The following is a 25,884-nucleotide window of genomic DNA, read 5'->3' on the forward strand; positions in this document are numbered from 1 at the left end:
CAGCCACAGGGTAACCCAAGGAGCCAGGCTGGGGGTGCCCTTCAGGGTGACTTCCTTTTGAAACATGCAGAAGGAATTTTTAAAATCAAAGAAGAAAAACATCTTGGAAAAAACTGGCTGCTGGTGGTACTGTCTCCTCCAAGTTGACATCATCAATCAACCAACAGTGTAGGAGAACTGTCAGATTCTGGCAGCGTGAGGAACAAGAGAAATTGTCAGACACTTGAAAAATGCAGAGCTGCTCTGCAACACAGCTGGAGCCCTGCACAGTTGTTATGTGGGGTGGTGGGGGGGTGCACAAAATTTAATGGGAAAAGGGGGCAAAAAGAGAGGGTATTCATGGAAAAATATCAATTAAAACATGCCTGATTCATAATTTTCTCTATTTCTCAGCAGAATAACTTTCTGCCCTGCTTTTTGTATTATTACCTTCAAATTCATTTTTCAGTTGTTATTCATACTTCGGTTTGGTGTTTCTGAATGTATTCTTCCTCACAGTAACTGTTGACAGGTCCAGCCCTGGAACCATCTGGCTCCTGAAGTAATGAGACCAAATGAAATGGAGCTTGAAGAAATTAACATTCTTTCCTTAATCTATTAATAACTGAAAAGTGTTGATTTTGGTGACAGCTAGATACTTTATTATGAGGCATATTGGTTAATTAAGAGCATCATAATGAAGGTTATAGGAATGCATATCTCTCCGGAAATACACATATTTTTAATAAGCATAATTTGATTCTTCTCACAGGCTCAAAAAAAAAGCCAGCAAAAATGTTATGCACAAGCAAAGTCTCAACAAAGAATAAACAGACAATGTTGCATGGATGGACCATGGCTACTGTTGTTTTATCATCTTAAGTGTGCCTATGTGTATCAAATACAGCTGCTGCATATTGGCGGACACTGCAGATAATTACAAGCCTTCCAATTCTATCGCTCCACTGCCCCACGATTCTTTCCCTCTATTTACTCTCAGATGACGTCTGCGGGTTTGTAGGGTCCTTATGGGGATAGACAAGAGGGGAAACATCCGTTTTGCCAAAACTGAAATTGTACCGACTTTGATATTGAGATCATAAGATAATGACATTTCCTTGGTCTTATCTGATGTTTGCAAACATTTTCCTTTGGTCTGTGAAAACTTTACAAAAACTCTATCCCGCACACAGACCTGCCATTAATAATAGATCAGGTACTCTATCTTTCCTCTCACCTTTCCCTCACACTGAGTTCAGAGAAGTTCTGCCTGACCCCTGAGCACTGTGGATGCCCATTTCCAGCCACAGTTAGTCTAAGAATTTGCTCACAGACCTTACTAAGGAATTTTAATTTTCCTCTGTGTACAGTCTTCGTTCAATTTTAACATGTGTATGTAATTTTCAGGCAAGTTCAGCATTATTTTTCTTCCTGACTGGTATCTCATTAAAAAAAAAAAAACACCCCACAAGTAAATTCCCCAGGTTTTCTTTACTGAGAATATGAAATGATTTGTGCGTAGGTGTGTATTTTCATTGTAAAACTTGGCTACACCATTTCCTTTTCTTCTCTCATATCGCCATTGTCCATCAATTACCTAACCAAGACACCCCCACAGAAGGGCTGATCTGTCCATCTTGCTTGTTCTCTGTTAAGACATGCTATGGAAGATTGAGCAGAAAGGGAAGATAAAGACTTACATAATTCAGGAGAAAACTGGCTAATTACAATCAGGGGTGTGTTTTTTTTTCTTTTTTTCTATTTTGGGCCTTAATTATCCAGTTTGGTTGTCAACGTTGAAAAATTACTAGATGAAGACCAGATCTTTCGAACAGACATTGCATTTCTGAGCAGAGGGAATGCATTTTTCCCTTTGTTTTCCCATTTGCTTTGCTATGTTCAGTCTCCATGTAAATTCTACTTGCTTATTTTACTTCCTAACACCTCTTCATTTTTCTCATCCTTCATATTATCGATGACAGATGTGTGTCAGCACCTTCATGACACTGCACTCTCAACATTAGATTCAGGAGACATTCAGGGAACTCACTTTCTCATTCAATGATTTTAACACTTCAGTTATTCTTTGGTGACTACTTATTCCTATTTGGAGAAGTAATTCTGCCTTCAAAAATATAGTTACATTAACAAGCATAATATTAGAGTCAACTTTGCTTAGGGTATATGGCGCTTTGGCCAGCCTTCTAGCATTCCCAGCCAGGGTTCTACATAACAGGATGATGACCAGGCCAAGGAACTGGAAACAGATTCAAGGCCATTGTTAGCTCTGTTCGTCCTTATCTGCTGCGGCCACAGTAATGCCTGATTCCAGAGAGAGGCTGGAGAATCCTCAATCTCATCATTCAAGCTCAGGGCCAGAAAACTCATAAGGTAAAGTTAAGAACCATGATGCGGTGGCTCAAGCCTGTAATCCCAGCACTTTGGGAGGCCGAGGCGGGTGGATCATGAGATCAAGAGACCGAGACCATCCTGGTCAACATGGTGAAACCCCGTCTCTACTAAAAATACAAAAAATGAGCTGGGCATGGTGGCGCGTGTCTGTAATCCCAGCTACTCAGGAGGGTGAGGCAGGAGAATTGCCTGAACCCAGAAGGCGGAGGTTGCGGTAAGCTGAGATCATGTCATTGCACTCCAGCCTGGGTAACAAGAGCAAAAAAAAAAAAAAAAAAAGAACCATGATGACTGGGTCAAGGGTATTCATAATAATATAGGGCACCAGTAATTGGAATAATAATGCTGAGTTCCTTTTTTAAAAGATACGGGATAAAACAAGAAAGAATAAAGACAATTGTTAGAGAAAGCTCTGTCTAAACCAGTGATAGAGAGTGGATATTAGTGATCAAAAGTCAGGTTTATCTTTTTTTTTTTTTTGAGACAGAGTCTCGCTCTATTGCTCAGGCTAGAGTGCAGTGGTGCAGTCTCAGCTCACTGCAACCTCTGCCTTTCAGGTTCAAATGATTATCCTGCCTCAGCTTCCTAAGTAGCTGGGATTACAGGTGCCTGCCACCACTCTTGGCTAGTTCTTTGTGTTTTTAGTAGAGATGGGGTTTCACCATGTAACCAGGCTGGTCTCAAACTCCTGATCTCGTGATCTGCCTACCCCGGCCTCCCAAAGTGCTGGGATTACAGGTGTGAGCCACTGAGCCCGGCCCATCATGCTTATCTTTATTGTAGTTATGCTGTGCTAGCTCACTCTGCATTGTTTTAAGGGGATCCACCCCTCTCACACAAATACTATCATTGAAAGGGCTCAAAAGCTCAGCAGCAGGCAGGGTCCTTGAAGCCTTTTTCACCCCCTTTCTTCAACACTACTAGAAAATACTTACTTTAGACCTTCTTAGCTCTGCTATCTCTTGGCTTCCACTAGCCCTGTTCTCAGCTCCCACATTCCTTCTTCAGTTTTCCTTACCAGTACAATCCGTGTGGTCACCTTTCTCTGGGTTGAATCCTCAGTAGTCTCTCTTAGCCAATATCTTATTCTTCATTTCTAGCACTACATGCACTACAGCCAAGGGTAAGAATTGCTTTTTTTTATTAAATTCAGCTTGGAAAAGTTGTTACCTACTCCATCAGGGTCTCAGAATCAAATAGCATTCCCAACTTATCGACTGTAATTACAGACTTAAAATGTTGCTTAACAGTTTGTTTAGATCTGCAGGAATAAAAGAACCATGTAGAGAATATGAGACTGCTATATGACTTGAGATACAAGGGAAAACACCCTGTATTTGTACAAATTATCCTTATTGCCAAAAATAACGCAGAAATGTTGGGTCATTCCATTTTGTCACCGATCCAATAGTATAAATGGAAATCTGCTAATGTTAGGATGGAAACTTAGAATCTTATATGATACAAAAATAGAATAATGGTTGAGCCTATAAAATTTCCTAAAGTCTGTTAGGTTGGTGCAAAAAGAAATACCTTGAGTATTTACCCCAGACAACGCCATTTCACTACCACGAGTTGTGCATGCGAGGTTGCACCCTCCTTATGAGAATCTAATGTCTGATGACATGTCGCTGTCTCCTGTCACCCCCAGATGGGACTGTCTAGTGGCAGGGAAACAAGCTCAGGACTCCCACTAATTCTACATTATGGTGAGTTGTAGTATTATTTCATTATATATTACAATGTAATAATAATAAAGTACACAATCAATGTAATATGTTGGAATTATTCCCAAACTAAACCCCCTACCTCTTCTGTGGAAAAATTAGCTTCCACAAAACCAGTCCCTGGTGCCCAAAAGGTTGGGGATCACTATTCTAGCATCCCAACTTACAGGGCAAGGTAATCGCTGCTTTACCTCTGCCTTCCCAATCCCATGTGAGTTTCTGTTTTGTGTCACTCTAACCCAGAAACATACAGTAAAGAGGATTCTGGGAACTGCAGTTTCACTTAGCCTTGTCTATACAGTACAAACCACCAGACTCACAGAGCTCCATTTGGCTTCCTGAACATTACGTTGAGGTTTTATGAGGGAAGAGTGCAAAATACATAGCCCATGTTTATGAGGCAGACGTCATCTCGAAGGAGAGATAAAATGTCCTGTAACAGTTCAAGGTGGCATTCTACAAAGTGTCAGAATGATGCCACAGCCAAACTTTGAAAATGCAAACAAAAAAAGTTCTAAAAAATGTTTTTAATATTTGCTTTACCTCGTTTCCACTACTCTTCTCTTAATAGCTTTAAAAAATATATGTAGCAAAAACAGAGAAGGACTAGAAAATGCTGAGATCTGTACGGCTTACCTGATTTCCTTCACTGAATTCAAAAATTCATAAATTTTTGTGGTTTCAGACTAACCTTTGCTGCATCGCATTTGCAGAACATATGCTCTTTGAGTTAAATGTGAGCCCATTTTGTTGAAAGAATAATGTCTTTTTTTAAGTTTAAAACCTTTTCATTCGTATCCAAGAAACACAGATGAAGAACCGTGAAGTAAGCTGCATTGAAATCTGTTCTATTTACCAGATGTGTAATTTCCAAGGCTCTCCCACCTTACAAGTATCTCAAGGGAGAGGCACAGCCTTTGAGAGCAAAGCAGAAGAGAAAAGATCACTTTGAATGATAATGAGGTTTGCAAAACGAGACCTTTACCTTTTTCACACAGTGGGATAGACAGCTTTTTGATGTCAGTTTGGAACTCCCATTAGCTATGATAGGAGTTATAGGTCTATCAAGAGAATACATCCCTGTGGATTAGGTAGCAAAGGTCTCCCTCCCTGAGCTTCTTTATTATTACGAAAAAGCTTTTTCTTACAATGCTAATGGGAAGTAGATACATGTTCAGAGAATAGATCTCATGGGTTGGAGTGCCACTCCGTTAATTTCTAATTCATGCACATACAGAATGAGAAAGACTGTTGGTGTATTTTCCTGTCGATCAGCTCCCATGTGTCTCCATTGTTTTCTCTCCTTCCCCTTCATCACTGTTATCAGAAAGTGGTCCTGATCCAGACCCCAAGAGAGGGTTCTTGGATTTCACGCAAGAAAGAATTTGGGGCAAGTTCGTAAAGTGAAGTAAAGAAACTTTATTAGAGAAGTAAAGAAACAAAATAATGGTTACTCCACAGGCAGGCACCCCCCAAGAGCTGCTGGTTGGCTGTTTTTGTGGTTATTTCCTAATTATACGCTAAACTAAAGGTGGATATTCATGACTAAAGCAGGCAATTCCTAGAACTAAGGACTTCTCCCTGTTTTCGACTATGTAGAGTAACTTCGGGACTTTGCCAAGGCATTTGTAAACTGTCATGGCACTGGTGGGGGTGTCTTTTATCATGGTAATGCATTATAATTAAGGTTTAATGAGAAGTGAGGACACTCAGATGTCATTTTTATCACATGTTGGTTTTGGTGGGTTTTGGCTGTTTTTTTTTCACGGCATCCTGTTGTATCAGCAGGGTCTGTATGACCTGTATCTTGCAATCATCGTACTGCTGACCTCCTATCTCATCCTATGACTAAGAATGCCTAATTTGAGAATGCAGCTTAGAAGGTTTCAGCCTTATTTTACCCAGCCTCTATTCAAGATGGAGGCGCCCTGGTTCGAATGCCTCTGACATCACCACCACCTCCTTCTCTCATGTACATAGCCATCTGGGGAGAGAAGCTCTGAAGTGTCCCACCTGTGGTCAAAGGAAAGCTCTGGAGCTTACCAGAGACAGCATGTCTTTAAGCAACTTATGTCCCAGGCTGTGTGAATTGTTCTCTGTTCCTAAGAAAATCAGCCTCACAGATGTACTTGCAGATCACATCCTAGGAGCAGAATGACCTCCTAGATGTTTCATTCTTTTGGACAATCTTTGACAGAGCCAAGAAGTCCTAAGTATCATACTTTTTTGGGTTGGGGAATTGGTTGACATTATTTATCACAATGTGGAAATCAGTTTGGGAACATTTCCAAATGACACTCAGGAGAATCAAATTGATCACTTCTTTTCTGGGATCTGAAGGGAGAGTTCAAAGTTACCAAGTCTTATGTAAGGTGGTGAAATAATTTGATGTCTATAATTCTTTTACTAAATAAAACTGTTCCTTTCCCACTGTTCCCTTCCCCTTAGTCTCAAAGCCGGAATCTTTGGGGGGAAAAAGTCTCTGGGATAAGTGATACATGAGAATAGCAAACAGAGATCAACTGAAGAGAACAAGTCAGAGAAATAGAACTCAAAGAATTAATCAGGAGCACAGATGCTAAAAACACCTGTATATTAAAAGAAAAGCAAATATATCATTATTGCTACAAAGAAGTTCACCAGTGTGAGAGAGGGCTTTGCTGCTTACCTTTGGCTTTTTAAAACCTGTCTTATATTGTTGAGTCTTTTCTAAGGTCATCAAAACACAGACACCTGATCTAAACAAATGATAGGCCACAGCACAGATTTGTCAAGATCTCCTGGGATTCTCTTTGCACATACATGCTACACCAGGAAAATTGTGCTTTGAGAGATGCATACTTATGATGCATGCATTCATGTGTGCCTATAAGCATGTCAATCTATTTTACAGGAAGAGAGATTATTTTTCATTTAGTATTTTCCATTTTCACTCTTCTCCTACTAGCTGAAGACTCAGTGTGCCTCCTTTTTGGGGGCTGCAACTAGAAACATTTCTTAATTCTCAACACTCTTCTGACATGAAGCTCAAAGGGTCTTCAACAGGTTGTCAAAATTATTTCTCTTCTATTCTTTTCAAATTAGTATACCTCACATTGAACCTTAGGTGGGCCTCTGTTGTTCTAATTCCCATGGAGATAGGGACTAGCGATAGGGTTCCTAAATAATCTAGCTTAGAGTACCCGATTATGTAGGTAAGCTACCATCTTCTCATTCATCTACTAGCTAATTTTTGTCATTTTTTCCTTTTAACTATCTTTCCAATTCTTTTTCAGAGTCTCTAAACAAAGCATGCCCTTGCCCATTCACCACGAAGTCCACCTGGGATGGTTAATACTGACTGTCAACTTCACTGGACCGAAAGATGCAAAGTATTGATCCTGGGTGTGTCTGTGAGGGTGTCACCAAAGGAGATTAACATTTGAGTCACTGGGCTGGGAAAGGCAGACCCACCCTTAAACTGGGTGGGCACCATTTAATCAGCTGCCAGCATGGCTAGAATATAAAGCAGGCAGAAAAAAATGAGAAAAGACTAGACTGGCCTAGCTTCCCAGCCTACATCTTTCTTCCATGGTGGATGCTTCCTGTCTTCAAACATTGGACTCCAAGTTTAGTTTTGGAACTCAGACTAGCTCTCCTTGCTCCTTAGCTTGCAGATGGCCTACTGTGAGACCTTGTGATAATGTGAGTTAATACTAAATAAACTCCCCTTGGTATATATCCTGTTAGTTCTGTCCCTCTAGAGAACCCTAGTACAGCACCTTATCCTGTTTCCTTACATCTTACCTAGTTCACAGATGGATGTTACTTGCCTGCTCTCATCATCAGTGTTTGTTATCTTGACAATATTGCTATAATACTGACCCGAGCTCAATTTGTGTTTCTCCAGAACTACGTCTTCCTTTTGGTTTTAAATACCAGCCAGTCATTACCATCATTTTACATTCTCCCTCTTTATCAGTTGGCTTGGGCTGCAGAACACTACAGATTGGGTCATTTAAATAACAGACATTTATCATCTGACAGTTGTGGAGGCTGGAAGTCCACAATAAAAGTGTCTGTAAATTCCATGTCTGGTGAGGGCTTTCTTTCTCGCTTGCAAACAGCTGCCTTCTTGCTATGTCCTCACATGGACTTTCTTCCATGCTCATATGGAAAGAAAGTCCACTGGTGCCTCTTCCTCTTCTCATAAGAACATCAGAATTTCTGGGCATGGTGGCTCACATCTGTAATCCCAGAAGTTTGGGAGGTTGAGGCAGATAGATCACTTGAGGTCAGAAGTTTGAAACCAGCCCGGATAACAAGGTGAAAACCCTGCCTCTACTAAAACAAAAAATTAGCCAGGTGTGGTGGTGCACACCTGTAGTCTCAGCTATTTAGGAGGCTGAGGCAGGAGAATTGCTTGAACCTGGGAGGCAGAGGTTGCAGTGAACCAAGACTGCACCACTGCACTCCAGCCTAGGCAACAAAACAAGCCTCTGTCTCAAAAAAAAAAAAAAAGAAAGAAAGAAAGAACATCTGTATTAAGATGCCACCCGTATGATCTCATTTAGCCTTAATTACATTCTAAATGCCCTATTTCCAAATACAGTCAAATTAGGGGTTAGGGCTTTAAACATATGAATTTCAGGGGGACATAATTCATAATGACACCCTGGGTAGCTTAAAGACTATTCTCTTTGTGTCATTATGCAGGTCATCAATGGGTCTATCACAAGTAGGTCCATCCGTGGCCTGCATACTGACACAAAGAGAACAGTCTTCATTGCTTGGATGCTTGGGTTACCATGACCAAAACATGTCTTTATATCATGGACAGTGGTGTGACTAGCATTTGTTTAATGACAAAAATACTCAAAGATCTAATAACCAAAAAGTTTTATCCGAGATTTCTACATCCACTCTCTGGTTACCCTGTAGGATAACTGGAATGATTGTTGACCAAATGTGCATTCCCACCTCCCCCCTAGTGAGGGCAGAATATGCTTCTCTGCCCATCAGGCTTGCTTTGGCAATGCGATATTAGAAGACACCATCTAGGCAGAGGTTTGAAATGTGTCTGTGCATCAGGTCTTGACTTCTTGTGCTTTAGCTGTTGTGAGGATAAGAAAAGAAGAGCAAACTTGAGCTCAACTTGCATCTTAGAACCAAGGCCCGTCAACTCCAGCTTTGATCAACCAAACCCGAACTGGCCTATATATCCATAAGAATTATGTAAGTAATTACATGTCACTAAGTTTTGGTGGGTTGTTGTTTAGGCAGTGATAATTAACATAGATTTTGGCATATTCAAGTGGGAGGTCTTTATTTTAGGCAGTGGTAATTGATTAATACAGATTTCAGTACCTTCAATTGGGGTCCTTTCTTAAACAAATGAAACATACCTCTAAGATATGTGGCATAGGCTTAGGATGTAGGCATTGGTGGGGGTTGGAAAAACTATGAGAACAGGCTGGATGAATAGTGAGAACACCGATAGGAGGCTGGGACAATCATGATCTATGTTATATATTGGCAAAATTATGGCTAAACTGTCATGCGCAATAAAATGGAAAACAGAAAACACATCAAAAGATCTTTTCCAGTTTGGTGAGGAGGTTTTGCAACTAAGTTCTTGGGTTCTGGGTATTTCATTAACAGAAAGAGCCAATAAAACGCATTATCAAATAAATTATGTAGAGACCTTCATTTTCTTTGTAAAATTGTGTTTGTCCAATAACGTTATAAAGTGATAAGATACTTCTCTTTTTTGCATATAGACATATCACATCAAAGATAAAGAAGAAGGGAAAGTGTAACCTCTCTGCTCCACTAATAACATATATGCATTTTTTCCAAAATATGTTGGAATCCAACTCAAGATAAGGTAAAGAGGTGAAATTCCAGAGCCACACAAAACATTACTAACATAAGTGATGCAATGGTAATAACACAAAGTGTTGTGCAATGCCCTTCTAGGTGGAAAAAGGTACATTCTAGACTCGGCTTGAAAGACCCAGAATACCAAAAAAGTATTTATCTTTGTGTTAAAATTGGTACAATTGAAAGATACTGAGAAGCTTTCAGAAACTTTAAGGTAAAACTGCAAAGAGCTGAAAATACTATTAACAGGGAATCTGGACCTAAAGTAGGAGAGAACAGTAGTTCTCTTGGGGATTTTTCATGTCCATTTGACTCAAAACCCAAGACCCCCAAAGAACCTAAAAATGTAATCACACTATTACTGCTTGGTGACTAAAACACAGAAAATGCTCATAATGTTTTCTGACCAAGGAGCCAACAGATAAGGTAAAGAGCACCATAATCCCAAAGGTGGAAGAATTTTTAAAAAATGGAGAAACAGTGAGGAAACTATAAATCAGAAAGATTAACATTATGCCCCTCGCAAAACTGTAGAATGAATTAACAGATGGTTTGTGAGAACTCAGAAGACAAAAACAGTCATTACTAGAGTCAGAATGTTTGGTTGTGGAAAGCATTTGATGCTTTTAAAAATATTGCATCTTCAAAAATTCAACAAGATGATTATTAGAGGCACCATGATTTTATATGAAGAAAAAACATTACTATGTGAACCATTACCATCACATGCCATATATTCTAAGATTCCTACCACTTTCTAATATGATTACATTGAAAATAAATGTGTATCCCAAAGCAGGAAAAATATGGTGTTGCGATTTATTTTCCAGATGACTTCTATTTAGGAACAAAGGAAGGCTAGAGGAGAAATAAGGATACTTCTCCTTCCTGTTTTGCTTCCTGTTTCCTATTTTGTTCCCATTTTTTTCATCATCCCTTCAGCAACACTTCTTCTTCATCCTGGCAACAGAATTTCATTCCAACAGCAGCAGCTTTTCCAGCATATGGATTTACAACATTGTCAGACCAGCATCATCGCCTTCTTTTAGAGACAACAGCACCAGTCAGGTGGTACCCCTCTTCTCAGGGGTCTTACTGTCCTTTCTATGGGGCCTCACCTCAAAGCTACCTGCTTTTAGTGATTTGCAACCTAATCTCCTTTTCTTTCCCAGCCCTAGGAATCCCAAAGCTATTATTCTGTTTGCATTAGTCTGTTCTCACGCTGCTAATAAAGACATACCTAAAACTGGGTAATTTATAAAGGAAAGAGGTTTAATGGACTCACAGTTCTACATGGCTGAAAAGACCTCACAATCATGATGAAAGATGAAGGAAGAGCAAAGGGATGTCTTACATGGCAGAAGGTAAGAGAGCAGGGGAACTCCCATTTATAAAACCATCAGATCTCAAGAGATGTATTCACTATTGCATAAACAGTATGAAGTAAACTGCCCCCACAATTCAATTATCTCCCACTGGGTCCCTCCCACAAACCATGGGAATTATGGGAGCTACAATTCAAGATGAGATTTGGGTAGGGACACAGAAAAACCATATCACTGTGATATCTGAGTGTTTGATATTTGCCTTTTGCATTATCTAGTACTTAGTTAACTATAATTTATATTACCTATTAAAAGAATTCATATGGCTTCTGTCTCCTGATGTAAACTTGAAAATAGAAACATTTCTTACCTGTGTAAAGAAAATTCTTACCTTATGCTAGGTTGTGAGGAAGAAGTCTTGTATGTTGAGTTACTTGGTCTATATGCCACCACATTGAACAAGACCTTAATACTAGATGAGGAGAAAGATGAGGAAAACCTTTTTTTGAGGAAGCATCTACTAGCCTAAAATGGGGGGATTTTCTAAGTAATGTCAATTAACTCTCCAGGGACAATCAGCTGGCTCTAATTATCTACATATTGTGTTAAATGTTTACTGCAAGAAAGCCAGTTAGGAAAAAATTATTAAAGCAAATACTGTATGTATATATAATGGCTTTATTAGTTATATTTGTGAATAGAAAGTCTAAGATGAGATTCACTGTTACAGCAGGAAGGGCCTCACTTGGATTCATCTCAAGACATTCAATAAAAAATGACTAGTTATGCTGAGACAGAATAAAATACTAAAAAAGAGGGAGAGAGAGAGAAAACAGCCAACAAAAACAGACCCATAGGTACTAAGAAATAAACTTTAAGTTACAAATAAAGTGAACATATTCAAGAATATGCAAAAAAAGATGGAGATTTTTGAATAAAGGGCTGAAATCTGTAAGAAAAAGTAGCAACAAAAATTCTAGAACTGAAAAGTATGAAGATTAAAATTAAGAGTTATATTTACTGGTTGGATTTAATAGTACATTACATGTAGAAGAGAGAATTAATGAATTGAAAGATAGATCAATAAAATAAATTTAAATTGTAGCCTAGAGAAAAGGAAAAAGGAAAGGCAAGAAGATAAAGAAGAAAAGAAGCATAAGTCACACATGAGATTAAAAAAACACACACAAATTATTTACTAATAATTTGAAATTAAAATGTTTATGATTTAACTTGTATAAACATAAGAATTGCCACAAGGACTTGTATAAAAATCACTGGGACCACTCATAGAGATTCTGATGAAGATTCTAAGTTAGTGTTTCTTAATGGAGCATGAAAACTACACCTGCTGCCTCATATTTTACAGCTGTTCTTCACATAGTTTCTTGTGAGTGTCAATGCATACACACTTTCAGAAATCCTATTTGAGACTGTGAGTTCCTGGAAGGCAGGAATGTGTCTTACCTAGCACTGTATCCTCTAACCTTCCAGATAAGTGGAAAGATATACTTTGTTCATAGGTTGACTACTCAACATTACTAAGAAATTAATTTTTCATAGATTGACTACTCAACATTACTAAGAAATTAATTTTTAGTAATGTTGAGTAGTCAACCTATGAACAAACTGATTGGTCTATTGCAATGCAATCACAGTCAAGCTCCCAGTAAGATTTTTATGATTACCTACAAACTGATTCTAAAATATGTATAAAAATTCAAAAGGTTACAAGTTGCAAAAAATATTTAAGAAGAAAAACGTAGAAGAATTTATGCCATTAGATATTAATACATATTATAAAGCAATAATAATTATTGCTACTGGTATATTAGTTCAAAGACAGATGAATGCATTCATGGATCAAAATAAAAAGCAAAGAAAGAGACTTACACCTATTTGGTCACCTATAGCAAAGGCACTGTTAAAATGCAAAAAGGAAGGCCAGGCGCAGTGGGTCATGCCTATAATCTCAGAACTTTGGGAAGCCAAGGCAGGCAGATCACCTGAGGTCAGGAGTTTGAGACCAGCCTGATCAACATGGAGAAAACTTGTCTCTACTAAAAAGAAAAAACATTAGCCAGGCATGCTGGCACATGCCTGTAATCCCAGCTGCTCAGGAGGCTGAGGCAGGAGAATCCCTTGTACCCAGCAGGCGAAGTTGCGGTGAGTCAAGATTGTGCCATTGCACTACAGCTTGGGCAACAAAAGCACGACTCCATCTCAAAAAAAAATGCAAAAAGAAAATGACAGACTTTTCAATAAATGGGATTGAATCAATTGGCTATACATGTGGGAAAAAATGAGTCATGTTCTTTTTCTTACACAATACACTGAAAAAATTTCAGGTGGACTTTTAAAGCAAAAAGATCTTTTAAAAAAGCATTCATCCTCATGGTCCTAGGATAAACAAAGATTTATCAAGAAACAAAAAGAGCACCTATAAGAAAAAAAATCTTGAAAAATTAAGAACTTTTCTTCATTGAAAGACATTATTAAAAGAGCAAAACCATGTACCATGAAGAGGGAGAAGATATTTATTATACATTTATTTTATACATATGTATATATGTCCAAAAAAGAATTCCTAGGCAAAATATACAAAGAATTCATGTAAACCAACAACTAAAGCCGCATAAAAAGTGGACAAAGGTCACATATATGAACTTTATATAAGTGGATATATCAATGATCAATCAATACATTAAAAAGTAGTCAACTTCAAGAAACATCAAAGTAACGCAAATTAAATCATAATGAGGCACCACTATGCAGTCATTAGAAGGGTGTATAAAAAATGGAACTACCAAGTATTAGAGAAGATATGGAGCAATTCAAATCTCACACAGTACTGGTAGGAGTACAAATATATACAATCTCTTGGAAAATCTTAGGCACTGTATACCTATCCGATGACTCAACATTTCTACTCTTAGATACTCAACAAAAATATATATGTATATTCACTGAAATATAGTCCAAAAAATTCATAGCAGTGTTGCTCATAAATATTCTGAACTGAAAGCAAGCCACATGTCCATTAATGGCAGACTTGCTAAACAAATTATGGCATATTGACATGATCAAGTAGCATACATAAATGATAGACTAGTACTACCTGTGCCCACATCAATGAATCTCACAAACAGGAATGAAGGAAGTCAGACACAAAAGAGTAATTGCTGCCTGATTCAGTTCCTTTTATAAGGACAGGACAGGCGCTGTGGCTCATGCCTATAATCACAGGCATGGGATTAAAGGTATATTATTTCCTCATCCTTTGGGAGGCTGAGGCGGGTGAATCACGTGAGGTCAGGAGTTCAAGACCAGCCTGGTCAACGTGGTGAAATCTCGTCTCTACTAAAAATGTAAAAACTAGCTGGGCATTGTAGCAGGTACCTGTAATCCCAACTACTTGGGAGACTGAGGCAGGAGAATTGCTTGAACCCCACAGGGGGAGGTTGCAGCGAGCCAAGCTTATGGCATTGTACTCCAGCCTGGGTGACAAGAGCATAACTCCAACTCAAAAAAAAAAAAAAGTACAAATCACTGGTGATGAAAGTCAAAATAATGGTTGATTTGGGGGCTACAATGATTGGGAGGGAATACAAGGGAAACGCTGGGGTGCTGGTTATGCTCCGCATCTTGATCTGGACAATGGTTATGTTACATTTTATAAAATTTTATCCAGCTGAATATTTAATATTTGTAAACTTTTCTGCATGTACATTCGAGGCATGTAGGTAAAATCCTTCTGAAAGTGCCAAGTGCTATGCAAGAGTGAGGTTTCTATTATTTTGTACTTGCACACATCACAGTAATTTTAATTTCAGGAAAATCAAAAGATGGCACAGGAAATAAATGAAATGTCCCAGCTGTTAACAATAATTATATAGTCACACTAAGTGAAAATAAAATCTAAATACTGATTAAAGCAGAAGGAAGTGTTTGTGTGTGTTTGGAGCATGTGTATCTGTGTGTATCTGTCTATCTTCCAATGTAGGATAACTGCTATATACATGTCATTTATAAATGTGGAGTTAAATACCAGAAGATACAGCTGAAAGAATTTTAATTCCTGTTTCAGAGGAGCAGAAATGAAGAGTTGAGGATGCAACAGAGAAGGAATTGACAAATATTTTCTGCAAAGGGCCACTTTCTCTAATATTTTAGTCCTTACGGGCCACAGGGTCTCTATTGTAACTATTCATCTCTGTCCTTGTATGAAAGCTACTGTAGACAATCTGGAAATAGAGGGCAGCGCTCTGCTCCAATGAGACTTTTTCTTTCATTGAAAGCAGTTGGTGGGGTGTAGTTTGCTGAGCCCTGGAATAGAGGATGACTAATTTTTATTATAATACTATTATTATTTAAATTATAAATTATGTATTCATTTCAGAATAATAAAATTATCTCAAAGAAAAAAATTACAGTATCCTTAGTAGATTCTTTGTAACATTAATGTATGTAATTAATGTATGTAACATTAATGTATGTAAAATAAATGTAGACCATTTTCCACAAGTGGAAGGAGCTAAATCTGCAGCTCCAAGATTTGGGCCAAAAAGTCATTGATGCTGTTCATTAATCAGAGAGAAAGAGAGAGGGAGAGAAAGAAAAAGAAGGAAAGAGAAAGAAAGAGAGAAGGAAGAAGGAAGATATTTAAGCATGTGATTCAATATAGATATTAAAATTCAAGCATATGATTAAAATAAAAATATTAATCATAGCATAAATATTAGCATTTGTCTTCAAATATTTTTCTTCTGTATCCATGAAAATTATTCAGAGAGATACAGATCAAAATCACAATGAGATGTCACCTCACATCTGTTAGGATGGCTATTATTTTTAAAAAGACAATGAATGCTGGCGAGGAGGTAGAGTAACTAGAACCCTTGAACACTATTGGTGGAAATGTAAAATGGGGCAGCCCCTATGAAAAACCGAATAGAGCTTCCTCAAAAAATTAAAAATAGAACTACTATAGGATCCAGCAATCGTACTTGTACATGTTTGTCTAAAATAACTGAAATCAGGGTCTCTTTTTTATGAATCTTCACTGTTTTTTTTTTACGTTCCACGGTACACGTGCAGGACATGCAGGACATGCAGGTTTGTTACATAGGTAAATGTGTGCCACGGTGGTTTGCTACACCTGTCAACCCATCACGTAGGTATATGTATTAAGCCCAGCATGAATTAGCTATTTTTCCTGATACTCGCCCTCCCTCTGCCACCCCCCAACAGACCCCAGTGTGTGTTGTTCCCCTCCCTGTGTCTATGATTTCTCACCGTTCATCTCCCATTTATAAAAGAGAACATTCGGTGTTTGGTTTTCTGTTCCTGTGTTAGTTTTCTAAGAATAATGGCTTCCAGCTCCATCCATGTCCCTGGAAAGGACATGAGCTCATCCTTTTTACAACTGCGTATATTCCATGGTGTATATGTACCACATTTTCTTTATCCAGCCTATCACTGAAGGGCATTTGAGGTGATTCCATGACTTTGCTATTGCAAATAGTGCTGCAATAAACATACATGTGCACATATCTTTATAACAGAATGATTTATATTCTTTTGGGTGTATACCCAGTAATGGAATTGCTGGGTCAAATGGTATTTCTGGTTCTAGGTCTTTGAGGAATCACCACAGTGTCTTCCACATGAAATCAGGGTCTTAAAGAGATAGTAGCACCTCTATGTTTATTGCAGCACTATTCACAGTAGATAAGACATGGAAACAAATGGACAGAAAATGTTATATATACACACAATGGAATATTACTCAGCTTTAAAAAAGGTGGTAATCTTGCCATGGTGTGACAATACTGATGAACCATGAGGACATCATCCTCAGTGAAATGAGCTAGTCATGAAAGGACAAAAGCTGCATCATCTCACTTATATGAAGTACCTAAAGTAATCAAACCCACACAACCAAAGAGTGGAATGGTGGTTGGCAGGGGCTGGGAAGAGGGGAGATGGATAGTTGCTATTTAATAAGCATGAAGTTTCTGCTATACAGGCTGAGTAAGTTCTAGAGCTGTGCTATACACCATCATAACAATACTGTAGTGTAGACTCAAAAATCTGTTAAGAGGGTAGATCTCATGTTAAATGTTCTTACCATGATAAAAGTAAAAATAAATAAATGTATCCACTAAACTACCAATTAATTTTTAAATGAATACACAGGCTCTTCTTTAATAGGAAAAATTTACAAAATCTCATTTTCCTCTTGAAATTCTGTCCTATTTCGCCTTCCCTGTATTTTTATCCCTTGTAAGATGTTTTTATAATTGTCTTTTACTGATTTTATAAAATATATGTCTGCCACAAAAATATTTATATAAATTACATGTTTACCTTTTTAAAAATCCCCCTGACAATAAGTCTCTAAGTGTCTAAAAATTATTTCCCTGGGTTATTAGCATTATCAGTAATACATTAATATAATACAATTAATATAAGAACATATTGAAATCTTAGGGAGTTATTTTAAACAAAGAGTAAAGATTAATGGAAGCGCATCTCATAATAAAATAATTAGAGCTGTTTTTAAGTCAGTCAGTTCACTTATTCATGGATGAATATTATATATTGCTAGGATAAGTATAAATCTTGTTTAATTTATTGCATTTATTGTTGTAAAGCCTGAGAGGCTTTACTCATATTAATGAGTAGATGGGAATGGAGGAAATTTTACAACAATTTCATTCCATTTTTTAAATATTTATTGAAGTATATGCCAAATATCATATGGTGATATATCATCAAAATTATTTTCAATGATGCATGAACTGACAATTTGATTAGGTCTTCCCTTAAATGCTTTGAAAGGAAGAACTGGAAATGACTTGATTTGTTAGTCAATAAGCTCTTTAAATTTCTGGGAGGTGGGGCCGGGCGCGATGGCTCATGCCTGTAATCCCAGCACTCTGGGAGGCCGAGACAGGTGGATCACGAGGTCAAGATATCGAGACCATCCTGGTTAACATGGTGAAACACCGTCTCTACTAAAAATACAAAAATTTAGCTGGGCATGGTGGCGCGTGCCTGTAATCCCAGCTACTCGGGAGGCTGAGGCAGGAGAATTGCCTGAACCCAGGAGGCGGAGGTTGCAGTGAGCCGAGATCACGCCATTGCACTCCAGCCTGGGTAACAAGAGCGAAACTCCGTCTCAAAAAAAAAAATTTCTGGGAGGTATACCAAAAGTTTTCTCTAAGATTTAATAAATGTGTATTACTCATGCCTGCTTGAGAAATTTTGCATAACACAATGAAAGAGTTGGAAAAATCATATGATTGATTATTTCAATACTCCTTTGTTATAGTATTTCTGATTAATATTTTTATTTTAATCATATGCTTGAATTTTAATATCTATATTGAATCACATGCTTAAATATCTTTCCTTCTTCCTTCTCTCTTTCTTTCTCTTTCCTTCTTTTTCTTTCTCTCCCTCTTTCTTTCTCTCTGATTAATGAACAGCATCAATGACTTTTTGGCCCAAATCTTGGAGCTGCAGATTTAGCTCCTTCCACTTGTGGAAAATGGTCGACATTCATTTTAATAACAAACTTAGTCCTTCTTTGTCAACAAGCAGCCAATCGAACTGAAAATGTCTGAGTTTATTCTTCAATTTAGATTCAATTCAGTTAGATTCAATTCAACTCCATTCAAATAAATGTCTCAAAATTTATATCAAGAAATGACAAAAGACTGTACAAATCAAAATTATCTTATGTAATTTATTTGTAACCTATAAATTTATAAAAATAAGAACATTTATTTCTCATTCCTGAACCTGTTATAATCCAATACACTGTTTACTTACGATTGTAATTTATTTTGTTTAGCATGTGGCAATAAATAGAAACCACTTGTTTTATTTAACTAAGTTCACGAGTGCACATACAGGTTTGCTATATGGGTAAACTTATGTCGTGGGGGTTTACTTACATCATGGGGGCTTGCTGTACAGATTATTTTGTCACCCACAAAGCTTAGTACACATTAGTTATTTTTCCTGATTGTCCTGTTCCTCCCGCACTCCACCCTCTGATGGGCCCCAGTGTCTGTTGTTGCCCTCTACGTGTCCATGTGTTCTCATCATTTGGCTCCCACTTATAAGTGAAAACATGCATTTTTTTTTCTTAGATAGAATCTTGCTCTGTCACCTAGGCTGGAGTGTAGTGGCACCATCTCAGTCAACTGCGACCTCCACCTCCCAGGTTCAAGCAATTCTGCCTCAGCCTCCTACATGGCTCAGATTTCAGGCATATGCAACCACACCTGGCTAACTTTTGCATTTTTTAGTAGAGTTGGGGTTTTGCCCTGTTGGCCAGGCTGGTCTTAAACTCCTGACTTGAGGTGATCTGCCCACCTTAGCCTCCTGAAGAGCTGTGATTACAGGCATGAGTTACCATGCTCAGCCTGGTATTTGATTTTCTGTTCCTGCATTAGTTTGCTAAGGATAATAACCTCCAGCTCCACCTATTTTCCTGCAAAGGACATGATCTCATTCTTTTTATAACTGCATAGTATTCCAGGTTGTGAATGTACCACATTTTCTTTATCCAGTCTGTCATTAATAAGCATTTAAGTTGACTCCATGTCTGTGCTATTGTGAATAGTGCTACAATGAACATACTCATGCATGTGTCTTTATAACACAATAATTTCTATTCCTTTGGGTATGTACCCAGTATTGGGATTGTTGAGTCAAATGGTATTTCTGTCTCTAGGTTTTTGAATAATCACCACACTATCTTCCACAATGGTTGAACTAATTTACACTCCCACCAACCCTGCATAAGTGTTCCTTTTTCTCTGCAAACTCACCAGCATGTTACTTTTTGACTTTTGTATAATAACCATTCTGAATAGTGTGAGGTAATATTTCATTGTGGTTTTGATTTCCATTTCCCTACTGATCAGTTATGTCAAGCTTTTTTTTCATGATTGTTGGCTGTATGTATGTCTTCTTTGAAAAGTATCATGTCCTCTGCCCACCTTTAAATGGTTTTTTGTCATGTAAATTTGTTTAGATTTCTTACAGATGGATATTAGACCTTTGCTGGACACATACTTTGCAAAATTTTTTCCCCAATTCTGTCTGTTGTCTGTTCACTCTGCTGATAGTTTCCTTTGCTGTCCAGAAGCTCTTCAGTTTAATTAGATCCTATTTGTTAATTTTTGCTTTCATTGCAATTGCTTTTGGCATCTCCATCATGAAATCTTTGCCTGTTCTTATGTCCAGAATGGTATTACCAAGGTTGTCTTCCAGGGTTTTCATAGTTTTATGTTTTACATTTTATATCTTTAATTCATCTTTAGTTAATTTTTGTATATAAGGAAGGGGTCTAGCTTCAATCTTCTGTGTATGGCTAGCCAATTTTCCCAGCACCATTTATTGAATAAGGAATCCTTTCCCCATTGCTTGTTTTCATCAGGTTTGTCAAAGATCACATCATTGTAGGTGTGTGGCCCTATTTCTGGGTTCTTTATTCTGTTACATTGGTCTATGTGTTTGTTTTTGTACCACTACCATGCTGTTTTGGTTACTTTAGTCCTGTAGTACAGTTTGAGGTCAGGTAATACGATGCCTCCAGCTTTGTTCTTTCTGTATTAGAATTTCCTTGGCTATTTGGACTCTTTTTTGGTTCTGTATGAATTTTTGAATAGGTTTTTTTAGGTCTGTAAAGAATCTAAATGATGCTTTAATAGGACTAACATTGAATCTTTAAATTGCTTTGGGCAGTATGGCCATTTTAAGGATATTGATTCTTCCTATCCATGAACATGGAATGTTTTTTATTTGTTTGGTCATCTCTGATTTCTTTGAGCAGTGTTTTGCAGTTCTCATTGTAGATATATTTCACCTCTCTGTATTCCTAGGTATTTTATTCTTTTTTTTTGAAATTATAAATGGAATTGCATTCTTGATTTGGCTCTTGACTTTACTTTTGTTAATGTTTAGGAATGTGAGTGATTTTTTTTTTTTTTTTTTTTGAGACGGAGTTTCGCTCTTGTTACCCAGGCTGGAGTGCAATGGCGCAATCTCGGCTCACCGCAACCTCCGCCCCCTGGGTTCAGGCAATTCTCCTGCCTCAGCCTCCTGAGTAGCTGGGATTACAGGCACGCGCCACCATGCCCAGCTAATTTTTTGTAATTTTTAGTAGAGACGGGGTTTCACCATGTTGACCAGGATGGTCTCGATCTGTTGACCTCGTGATCCACCCGCCTCAGCCTCTCAAAGTGCTGGGATTACAGGCTTGAGCCACCGCACCCAGCCGTGAGTGATTTTTTATATTGATTTTCTATCCTGAGACATTGCTGAAGTCGTTTATTAGCTTAAAGAGCTCTGAGGCTGAGACTATGGGGTTTTCTAGATATAGGATCATCTCATCTGCAAACAGGGATAGTTTGACTTCCGTTCTTCCTATTTGGAAGCGCTTTCTTTCTTTTTCTTGCCTTATTGTTCCGGCCAGGACTTTCAATACTGTTGAATAGCAGTGGTGAGACAGGGCACCCTTATTGTGTGCTGCTTTTCAAGGGGAATGTGTCCAGATATTGCCCATTCAGTATGATGCTGTCTGTGGGCTTGTCATATATAGCTCTTATTATTTTGAGGCATGTTCCTTTGATACCTAGTTTATTAAGAATGTTAAACAGGAAGGGAAGTTGAATTTTATTGAAAGCCTTTTCTGCATCTATTGAGATAATCATGTGGTTTTCCTTTTTAGGGCTGTTTAAGTGATAACTCACATTTATGGATTTGTGTTGACTTGTGTATGCTGAGCCAAACTTGCATCACAGGGATAAAACCTACTCCATAGTGGTAGGTGAGCTTTTTGATGTGCTGTTGAATTTGGTTTGCCAGTATTTTGTTGAGGATTTTGCATCAATGCTCATCAAAAGTTTTGATATTGGCCTAAAGTTTCTTTTTTGCTGAAACATCACATTTTTAAAGCTCAGAAATAACATCAATATACTGAATCAACATAATTGTACTTTTCCTACACATATAATAAGTGAAAAAAACTACTGCTAAAAGATAATTGGTTGAGCAGTTAGAATATAATTGCACTTTTTCATAGTGATAGACTATACTTAGAATAATTGTACTACAGTATAGTAAAATTCTTTTTTGTGTAGTTTTTATAGTAAATTTATAATCTCATTTGATAAAGTAGGTTTAAAATTCCTTTTTGAATCAAATACATTGATTCTAAATAATTCATGTAAAACTTGTATCCATAGGTTCTACTCAGTGTAAAAAGAAACTTTTAATAGTCCCAGAAAAAAAGATTCAAGTAACTTTTTTCTTTTTCTTTCTTTCTTTTTTTTTTTTTTAACAGAGAGTCTTGCTCTGTTGCCCATACTGGAGTGCATAGATCTTGGCACACTGCAAACTCCACCTCCCAGGCTCAAGTGATTCTCCAGCCTCAGCTTCCCAAGTAACTGGGACTATGGGCACGAGCCACCACACCCTGCTAATTTTTGTATTTTTAGTACAGACAGGGTTTGACCATGTTGGCCAGGCTGATCGCTAACTCCTGACCTCAGGTGATCTGCCCGCCTTGGATTCCCAAAGTGAGATTCAAGCAACTTAGCAAATCAGTCTCACCGAGCTGTGTTGCTTCAGATATTTAAAGGTGCATTTCTTTCCTGTTATTATCAAGACTTGGAAATGAGAATTGAGAATCACTTTTAGAAACTGTTTATTTTCAGACATTTGAAGAACATGTAATTCTCAGTGCTCATTATTTCATACCCGTGTTCTGTTTTTTTCTTGGCATTCATGACCTCTCCCTTAAACAGAAAGGCAGGTGCCCCGTACAAGTCAATAAGCTGAAACAGCAGGAGTCCTTGTGTGCACAAAACCTTTGTCCCCTCAGGCCTGGAAGGGGCCCAGGCAATGCCTTTAATATTGTCACTACGTTTTCATAAAATGTGTAATAGTAAGATAGACTATCCTTAAATGCTGCCCCTGTCACTTTGACATGCCGCTCTCTATGCATCCTGCTTACAGGAGTGGTCCTTGGGCTTTTTGGAGGCTCTGACTAAACAGAAGGTGAGTTGGAGACTTTTTTCTTCTTTTTTTAAATTTTTTTCTTCTTTCTTCTTTTAGTTGGAGACGCTTTCATTAGGAGTTTAATGCGATATTTTTGTACAATTTATAGTTGTTCACTTGTAACCATTTATACTTCTTACTTTAGTTGTCCTCATATAGAAACATCTTTCAAAATCTGGGCAGGTACAGTGGTGCACACCTGTAATCCTAGCACTTTGGGAGGCCAAGGTGGTGGATCACCTGAGGTCAAGAGTTCAAGTCCAGCCTAGCTGACACGGTGAAACCCCATCTCTATTAAAAATAAAGAAATTAGAGGGCGTGGTGGCATGTGCCTATAATCTCAGCTACTCAGGAAGCTGACACAGGAGAATCACTTGAACCCAGGAGGCAGTGGTTACAGTGAGCTGAGATTATGCCACTGCTCTCCAGCCTGGGCAATAGAGCAAAAACTCCATCTCAAACAACAAAACAAAAGAAAACACAAAACCCTCCCTGCATTATGACATGATGTGAACTTGCAGTACCACCAAACGAACTTGTCTGATGGAGCTTGCTACCAGAAGTTTGAGGATAGTGGAAGAGACACTGAGAAACAAGTCTAGGAAAATGAATTCTTCCCAATCTTATAGCTCATATTTGAAAGAAACTTTAGAGCAATGGTCTCACAGTTGGTAACAATCCAAAATAGCGCCACCAGGTATTACTGATAATGAGTTGTAAAGCTTTCAGAAAGTTTTATAAGTTATCAATACTAAGAAAAAAAATCCAGTCAATCATGCTAGAGGAAAGATTGAATTATCTTTCTCTTCTGTCCACAGAAAATGAATATATTCTGTCCACGGAACTATATTCATTTTCTTTTTTTTTTTTTTTTTTTTTACTTTTGTACTTATAAAGTTATTTTTATTTAGCCATTAGATGAATGGGGTTTTTTTTTTTTTTACAAATATTGGTGAATCTTCTTTATATTTTGTTTTATATATTTTAATTAATAATGTCAATAATAACATATTTCAGCCGTACATAAAAGGACATGGAAAGATATAGTTATACAGAACTGCAATGCAACTTAAAAAAGTAAAACATTACTAATACAATTGAAGCCTCCTTATGTAACCCTCTCAGTGACATTCCTAACTACAGTAACCTCCTTCTCTCTAAAGGTTATTATAATTCTGAATTTGGCTTTATTATTTTCAAGCATGCTCAACACGTGTGTTTGTTACATATTTTATAACATTTTGCACTTATAAAAAATTTTGCATGTATCTCACAGCTTAGCATGCATACATTGTTTTGCATATGTTGTTTTATAAGAGTTCTTTTATGAATACTACCCTACTTATAAATTCACTGAAGATTGCTTTTTTCATTTTATAGTATTTCAAATTTATCTATGTTGCTACAAATAATTGATAACTCATTTTTTTTTTAATTTTTTATTGGATTTTCTGTTAAATAAAGAAGTGATCAAAACCTGCAGCCAAAAGAGGGAGGAAACAATGCTTTCTCATTCAGCTGGTTAACAAAATGTGTTATTTTTCTGAACTTTGTGATATCTGCAGCATTGGCAAACGTTTTCAAATTGGAAACAAACGTAATTTGTTGAATATTTTTTCTAAATAGTCACATTTGTACATAATTTTAATAGTAATTTTGCATTCTTTTTCATAAAGAGGGTTCCTCAAATTTGATCCTCTTCAAGATCTTAAACTTGGATAGACGCCTGCACAAAGAGCAATGCATCCTTTCTAATAGGAGGGGGATGGAAGATGTGTGGTCAGTAAACAAAAATTGCCATCATTCCCACCACAAAATATTTAGCTTCAGAATATCTCAAGATGGAGAGGATGCTCCATTTCTAAAATAATCCTTCATAGAAATATGTGTAAGACAGGGAAAGAAGGTAAGGCTTATGCTTCTATGGTGAATTTGATCCTTAAAAGTGTAACCTCCCAAGCAAGATCTTGAATTTTCTTTTTATCTGCCTTCCTCACTTTTATAAACATCTCAAGAAATACATCATGGGAAGGATCACGATGGGGAAGAGGATGCCTTTCTTTTATGGATTACAAGAAGCTTGTTATAAAAGGGAATATAGGAAAAGTGAACTTGAAGCCTTGAAAATCAGTAACTTTATTTTTTTATTATTATTTTTTTTTGAGACAGAGTTTAGCTCTTGTTACCCAGGCTGGAATGCAATGGTGTGATCTCGGCTCACTGCAACCTCCACCTCCCGGGTTCAGGCAATTCTCCTGCCTCAGCCTCCTGAGTAGCTGGGATTACAGGCATGCACCACCATGCCGTGCTAATTTTTTGTATTTTTAGTAGAGACGGGGTTTCACCATGTTGACAAGGATGGTCTCGATCTCTTGACCTCGTGATCCACCCAGCTCGGCTTCCCAAAGTGCTGGGATTACAGGCATGAGCAACCATGCCCAGCCCGAAAATCAGTAAGTTTAAGAACACTAACTTTAAAATCACCATAACCAGTGATT

At 37.6% G+C, this 25,884-nt stretch overlaps 1 long non-coding RNA gene across 1 annotated transcript in view; it reads right to left on the minus strand.

Annotated features, from left to right (window-relative positions):
- Nucleotides 1-410: 410 nt before the first annotated feature.
- Nucleotides 411-25,884, minus strand: part of LOC128932543 (uncharacterized) — a 193,536-nt gene continuing 168,062 nt past the window's right edge. Inside the window, exon 4 of the long non-coding RNA XR_008482466.2 lies at nucleotides 411-536. This is a non-coding gene — a long non-coding RNA (uncharacterized LOC128932543). The remainder of the gene's footprint in view (nucleotides 537-25,884) is intronic.

This window comes from Callithrix jacchus, chromosome 7 (genome assembly GCF_049354715.1).
Source record: "Callithrix jacchus isolate 240 chromosome 7, calJac240_pri, whole genome shotgun sequence".
In the NCBI taxonomy this organism is placed as follows: Eukaryota; Metazoa; Chordata; class Mammalia; order Primates; family Cebidae; genus Callithrix; species Callithrix jacchus.